General features: G+C 32.5%; 1 long non-coding RNA gene across 1 annotated transcript; it reads left to right on the top strand.

The window, feature by feature from the left end:
• Positions 1–651: 651 nt before the first annotated feature.
• On the top strand, positions 652–3,937 carry LOC145157257 (uncharacterized). Its single transcript, XR_013737179.1, has 2 exons — positions 652–1,640; positions 1,908–3,937. It is a non-coding gene; the product is annotated as an uncharacterized LOC145157257 (long non-coding RNA).
• The last annotated feature ends 3,979 nt before the right edge of the window (positions 3,938–7,916 follow it).

Here is a 7,916-nt window from a genome sequence, read left to right on the forward strand (position 1 = left end):
GTGGCGAGCTCAAGGCGGCGGCGACTTTCAAATCAGAGGATTTTCGAGAAGGGTTTTCCAGATCAGAGGGTGTTGACTGGAAAACTTTGTTGTCGGGTGTGTTCTTGGATCTTGAGGGTTGTAGTCTGCAGGTTTTTGGGGATTCAAAGGGGTTTTGGAGGTGGTTTCCGACAAGAACGGTGGTTGTGGCGGCGGTTCTGGCAGGCGACGATGTTCATAGCTTCATCTGTTTCATGAAAATTTGATTTGGGAATTGAGATGGTTTATTTGGAGAGTGGGTGTAAATCTGAACATTTGATTCTGTAATGGGTGGATTTTTTTTTGTTTTTTTTAGATGTAAAATTTAAAAATAAATAAGAAAAAATAGAAAAAGAAATTAATAGGGGCAAATATGTCATTTGAAAAAAGTATAAAGTAAATTGGACCAAACTCGCAACAAAATGAAAAGTTTGGACATCTGGTGTTAGTCCAAACTTTTTGAACCAAAGTGGAAATTTTGAGCCAACCACAGTGACCATTTATGCAATTTAGTCTTATATTAATAGTGATATGAATAAAGTGATTGCATTTTTTTTTTCAAAGAGAGGTGATGGTTTTAAGAATATATATTATTGTATGTGTCTTTTAACGCCACATTTCCCACTATTTGTGTGAGTGCCCTACTCCTTATCTCTATCCTCTCCTTCTTGAAGATCTAATTCATGTTTTTTTTTTCCTACCAAACTCAGATCTCCCTCCGGCCGGTTGATTTCCGACTTTTATCTGTCGGTATCCGAGATATCTAACGTTTACATATCTGCTTATGCAGTTGATTATATTGTTTTGATGATCTCTTACTTAGGTTTCTGATTTGGGTTTCGATCAAATCTACTCTCTCTTTTCGTATTCGTAGACGTAACCGCCTAAGTCTTCTAGATCATCCGTCTTTCTTTTTCTGAACAGCAGATCATCGATCGGTTTGTTATCGATGGGTCAGAATCTGAACACATGATCATGTGGATCATGTCCCTTCCTTGCATCGGAAATGAAAAATCCGATCACAACCGCGTATTAGATTCCGACCAATAACAAAGCGTATGCGAGATCGGAAAAGAGAAATAGGGTTTTGTTCTTTTTATATTTTCTTATTTTATTTTGTTTGAAAAGGAGTTGTTATTGGAGTAGATCTTTTGGTTTTATGTGGTACCTCTCCCTTCGTGACTTTAGAATTCGACCAATCTTGACGTGCCACATCACATCTTCGCTCGTGGCCTTAATTATTAAGAGTGACCCCATGAAGACCCACTCCGAAGTTTGATTTTTCAGCAATTTTTTCGTCTGAAAGCTCACCAATGAAAAAAAGACATATTCATATTCTTCTTGTTCTTCAAGGGTTACAATCAGCCGCCAAGGGATTTTTCCGATTAAACCCTAAAGTCGTTGTTTTCCGGCGTGGCATCATCAAGATTCACGTACAAAACGCAAAAGCATTTTGAGGATGAGAATCTTGATGATGCTGCATCGGCAATAAAATGGCTGTGCAAGTAGCAGATCATAGGTAGATGGCGTCACGAGTTGTACTCTCTGCATTGTAGATGGTATCGGTAGCTGACTTACTCATCAAATGTGTCAGTTTCCAAATCTCCAAAACTGGTTATCAGGTGGGTATTTTGTTCGTGTTTTCTGTGTGTGTTTCTCTTTAATTAGTAAAGATTGTAACTTTCACTGTGCCAAAAGATTGGTCTATCCTTTCAGCAATCTTTATACAAAAAAGAGTCCAAAATTTGTAGTTTTGAAACTGCTGATGCATGTCTTACTTTCTTTGTTGGCACACTAGACTGTACTTGAACTATTTTTGCAGATCTAAGATTGATTGTTCTTCTTATAGGTAAATTAAGACAACAAAGTTAACGTCTTATGATTAACAGATACCAATAATCAACAAAATGTGCTTTGGGAATTCGAAGCCATGTACTCCTAGCTAGCTATGAAAGTATGAAACTATGGTTCTTCATAATATACAACAGAATCGAGTTCATTTGGTAAGTTAATTTCAACATCAGGAATCTCTTTTTTTCAGGGTTCCAATCGATTTGAGTTTCTTATGTATTTTGTTGAAACTAGTCAATTAGTCATCTAACATTAGGATTAGACAATTTGAGATAACAAAAACTATAATTAGGGTTATTTGTTGTCATTTGGCTTTGAGCTATAACTCAATGATCAAATACGGTACATCATATATATATATATATATATATATATATATATATATATATATATATATATATAACTTGAGAATGCTGGGATTAGTGAACATATATAGATCAGGAAAATTACATTTTATGGGATAAGTAAATTTGATATTAACTTATTCATATTAACTAACTTGCTAAAAGCCCTAGTAATGCATATCTTACCCATAGTACTTTTAGTGAACAAGGATGTGATAAAAATAATCTCACCTGTTTGATGTGTGGTTACATAGGTCTCCGTACAGAATAGATCAAGTACTAATAACTATATATGCTTAAATCATAAAAATTAAGTAGGAGTACTTCGTAATAAAGTCAAATTTGTAAACAAAATGTTATTGATTTGTCATAAAAAAAAACAAGATATTTGTCAAACATGTTTTGATTAAGGCTGTGTTTGTCGTGTCACAGCTAGCCGATAAATTAGCTTATTTTTTTAGCTTTTTTATGTTGTCGTGTTGGGTAAGCCAAAAACTAGTTTATAAGCTAGATTTTTGAAAAGCTACTTAAACTAGCTTTTTAGGAGTCTTTTTAAAATTTTTCAAATACACTCCTTAATTAATTATAAAAACACATAATCTTACATGTCATTTTATGTAATTTTATATATTTCAGGTAGTTTACGAAACGTTATTTTTTATCAGCTAGTTTTTCAGATATCAGCTACTATATATATATATATATATATATATATATATATATATATATATATATACACACACACACACGCACGCGCGCACAAGGGGAAAATAGATATGAACTAGTGAACTTTAATTAAGGCATTCCAGTTGAAACATATCAATATCACTAATTAGATTGCCAAAAATTAGTTTTAAATGTTGTATAATTAAATCTGCTAAGTTGGTTCATTATTTAAAAAACAAATCATATGTATATTATTCTTTAAAGCATAAAAATAATAAATATAGTATAAATACTCATGCTAACAAAAAAAATCCTAAAAAGTTTAACAAATATATTCATTTATTGATGAAAATTATGCATTCATGTGTATGTACCTAACATACAAGTACTGATGATCGTCTTTTTCTTTTAGTTCAGTGTTGCATATGAGACTTGTCTTTCATCCTGGACGTGTACTACGCATTACCGAAAATAATATAATTTCCTAAACCAAAATATATATGTAGATTGCTGATCTACGTAAATGCGATATCTTTCATTTTCTTGTTTCTTGGAAACCTTTTATCCATTCTCCAAACAGGAATCTTGAAACCAACAAATTCCAATCAGAAGAACGTGATATAGATGAATACAGCATGTTAAATCATCAAAACTCTAGACATGACATGAGTGATAAGACTCGAAGAAAACATATTTTGTTAGATTGATAATTTAGCATGGAAATATTTGCCAGCAAAGGAGTAGCTGTTCGCGACTTTGATCAACATGTTACATTGCTTGCTGCCACTGTTGGGGTTGCTTTTAACATTTCTGTGTGTGGGGTGCATGGTCCAATTGAGTGCCTGTACTACTGCTGACATCACTCTGACTCACACCGGAGAAAACACACAATAATCATCAAGTTTATCAGCTCCGCAATAATGCAAACCCAATAGGGTTTCAGAGACTTTTCTTTATTTCTCTTTCAATCTTGATGTCATTTTGTAGTTCAAATAAGTTTGCTTCATTGGTTAGAACTTATTTATATTATGCAATAAAAAAGACGTTTAGCTTGTGTATTTAACAGATGTTTTGTCCGAAGATTAATAAATAAATATTAACAAACAAATGATAAAATTTACTTACAAACTTTATGGGTTTTTATTTTTATTTTTTATTTTTTTCGAACAACAATATATTAAAAAAGAACTAGCAACTACCAAGGGGCTAGGCAAACCCGTGGTTATATAGTGGACAAAGCCAAAAAGAGGTGCTTTTAAAACGATTAGCTAACCGACTTAAAGAGAGGGAAGCTATAAAGTAATCTTTACATGATTTTTTAACTTAAAAATGATGTCATTCTATACAATACAAGAAATGTGAGTATTAATGACGACGTTTTTAGCAGGGACGCACACCTCGGTAACAAACAACTTTCGTGATACTTGTCGCCGATAAAAGTGCATGTGCGTCGTTGATAATGCTCACACGTCATCGATCCGTGTCAATAGCTAAGATGAAATCACAGCCGTCAATTTAGTCCTAATCCAACGGCAGGAAATCAACATCGTCTAAAACCTTTAGCGGCAATTGCTAGCCGTCGCCGCTAAGACGCATCGCTGCTAATGCTTGTCGCCGATAATACCCTTTCTTCTTTCTCAGTTCTATCTTGTGTTCCATTTTGCTTTCCAACTCAAAGTGTTGCGACTGCGATGATCTTTAACCAATTCTAAAGCTTCAATCGGCGTCCAACACACCGGAGACCCAAACAACATCACCGAAGAGGCAACAACAACATGCTTTTAACGGCAACACGTCGCCGCAAAAGGCTTTAGCGGCGACATACCTAGCTTTTACTGGCGACGCCTGTCGCCGCTAATGCTCGTTTTTCTTGTAGTGATAGTTCCATAACACCAAAAAAGTAATAGAATTACCACATCAAAGCAAGACACTTGTTACCCTTTGAGCACCGACTAGCCTGATATCGAAGGCGAAATTGGAAGGGAGGGGGGTCACTACTAGAAACATAAGCCATTCCGTCGCTAAAGATCATCTGCGACGGATCAACCACAAACTTACTCCATAGCCAATTAAAGCATGGCTACTAACTTAGCGAAGGATTTAGCAACATATTAGTTCTCTTGTGACGATCTTAGCGACAGAATATCCATCGCAAGTTGGCACTTAATGCTGTTATTTAGGACATTGGCGACAAAACCTAATAACAATATTCCATTTCTAAATCCCTTGCAAACCTCTTTATCTGTTTTTTTAATTCCATCGCTAATCCCTCACAAATTTAAGATGTGATTTTTTTTCTTTCTGTTACTAATCCCTCGCAAATTTAAGATGTGAATTTTTTTTCTTTCTGTAAATAATCCCTTGCTAATTCATAATATCATATTTTTGTTTGTTATGAATCTAAAACAAGTAATACCAAAACATCAAATAATTATATAATCTCAAAACAAATATTAACATTTAAATACCAAAAACATCCAATAATTATATATTCCAAAACCAAACTTTAACATTAAAATACCAAAAGAATCTAACCATCAAAGTTTACCAAAACATCCATAAACATCGAATATCAAAGTTTAACATTGATTGTTATTTGATTTCAAAGTATAATGTACCAAAATTCTAAATTTCCTCTCATATTTTGCATGTTTTCCATAAACCTCTGTTGCTTGATATCTTGCATCTAAAAGAAGGATCATAATGGAATTGGATTTTGATTCCCGTTCAATCCCATAGAAGTAGGAGAACCAATTTTGCCTTAGTTTTTCCTGCAATGGAAGGAGACTTGGTTGTTTGATGTCCTCCTGCTTTTTGCTAGATTCAGGGTCCTTTTTGGAAGCAATGCTTTTCTGTTGATGAAAAAGAGATTAGTATCTACTCATTTGAAACCAAATGCGAGACTGGAATGGAATTAAATTCTGATTCCGACCAAAATGTAAATGATAATACATGTTGGTGAAAGAAAATACCATGTTTGTAGATTCGTCTTTAGAAGTTGTCTACTCGTAAGGACCATCTACCACACCAAAATTAACAGCAAATATAGCATTTATATAAAAAAGATGCAATATTTTTAATTAGGAAGGAAGATAAAGACTAACCTTCATGGTCTCTAGGTCTTTCCATGGGCCCTTCTCTGATTCAATCACCTTTATCAGCAAAACACAGTTGCAGGTACCACCCAAGAACTTTGAATTACATCAACCCCTTTTATGATTTCTTTATACCAAACACTACTTAAGAGAAAAGAAATTAAGTAAAACGAATACAATTTAACTAAACTGTGTATCAAAATGGTCGATAAAGAACTCACGTTTTGTAGTTGGCAGCAGCCTTCTCCCTAACAACGTGCAACTTTAATTTCTTTATAATTAACATAAGACTTTATCCTAGTTATTTCTTTTGTAACTTCTCTTGCTTAAACATGTGTAAATATGTATTATTGGCAAGTTGATATACATATTACATATCCATAGCACATTATTAAATACAATTTTATATTTTTTAAGATAACTAAACACATACATCCTTTTGTTGTTTCTTTTCATTCATCAAATGAGCTTTTTCTTCCTTAGTAACTCCTCTCTTTACTTCTAGTACACTACTCTTCCTTTTCTTACTTGCATTATTACCCTTTGTTTTACCTTTTAGACTAATGGTTTTACTTGTTGAATTCTGGATATCATCTTCTTCTATTGAATAATTAGAGACATGACTACCACTTCAAATAATTAATAAATTATAAACCTTATAGACTAGAAGAATAATGTTTATAAGTACATAAAAAGAGAACAAGATAATAAATTTCAAGAAGAAAATAGCAGAGATGGTTCATCTTCTAACATATATGGGAAATAAGAGCTATATATATATATATATATATATATATATATATATATATATATATATATGTATATATTATTTGTGTTAGTATTTAATTAGTATTTACTGATAACTTAAAGCAAAATGGCAATTCCAAAATCCAAATTAACAAACATTGTTACTGCTTAATCCGATAAGTTATATCTTACAAAAGTGTTTTATTTTGTATTAACGAAAAGTAATTTTACTGATAAATTTCTAGATCAGAACTAACCCTGTAAGATTAAGGATTTTGTACATGGAAGTGATGTCACTTCTTTTAATTTTTCAGGGAAGCTCCCAAATCCTTCAGATTCATCACCGGATTCTAAACATATCAACCCTGTAACATAGTATTTAATCCTGTAACATTGTATTTTAAATGTGAGGAAAATGGTTTTAAAAGTTATAAATGAAAAAGGGGAAAAAAAGAAAGAAAGTTACCTTCTATTCTATTAAATGAACTTTAAGAACTTTCTTTTTTGCTCCTCTTTTACTGCATGGAATCAATCATATGATCAAGCATTATGAGGGAATAAAAAACTAACTACAATATATTGGATTAGAAATTAAACTTACATGTCCCTGACAGTTAATCAAAGGCCTTTTTCATTGTTACCCAGAGGATGCACACACTTTTCAGTTGAAAAAAGAAATGCAAAAAATAGTCCATCAAGAACAATTACAAAGCTAATACTCATATTATACTGTACCATTGACCAAGAAAATAGTTTTATAAATTATGATTACAACAATTTAAAAGAAATTACCAAAGAGGCATATACTATGAATGTTTGGGAACATCAATATATAACTTTATCTAACAATGATTTCTTAAAATACATAGATATTTGATACCTTGACCTAAAACTCAAACATGGATACTACATAGAAGACATTCATAGAAAATGGAAGAGTGGTTGAAATAAAAATACCGACAATAGGTGTAGACATTCTGAAAATCATAATTGTTGTTTTGAAATTGAGCCCGTTGTCAAATGCCTACACCTAGTACTTAATTCGTATCAATTCAAACCTAGAAAAGAATCCATATGCTAATTTATATAATCCAGAATATTATGATCATCAGGAAGTAGGAATTAGAGTTAGGATGATAATCAATATGAAAATTCTCATTGACTAAACATTACGACAAATCATACAAATTCATCA

The sequence above is a fragment of the Lactuca virosa genome, chromosome 1 (assembly GCF_052849685.1).
Source record: "Lactuca virosa cultivar CGN04683 chromosome 1, Lactuca_virosa_CGN04683_v6, whole genome shotgun sequence".
NCBI lineage: Eukaryota > Viridiplantae > Streptophyta > Magnoliopsida > Asterales > Asteraceae > Lactuca > Lactuca virosa.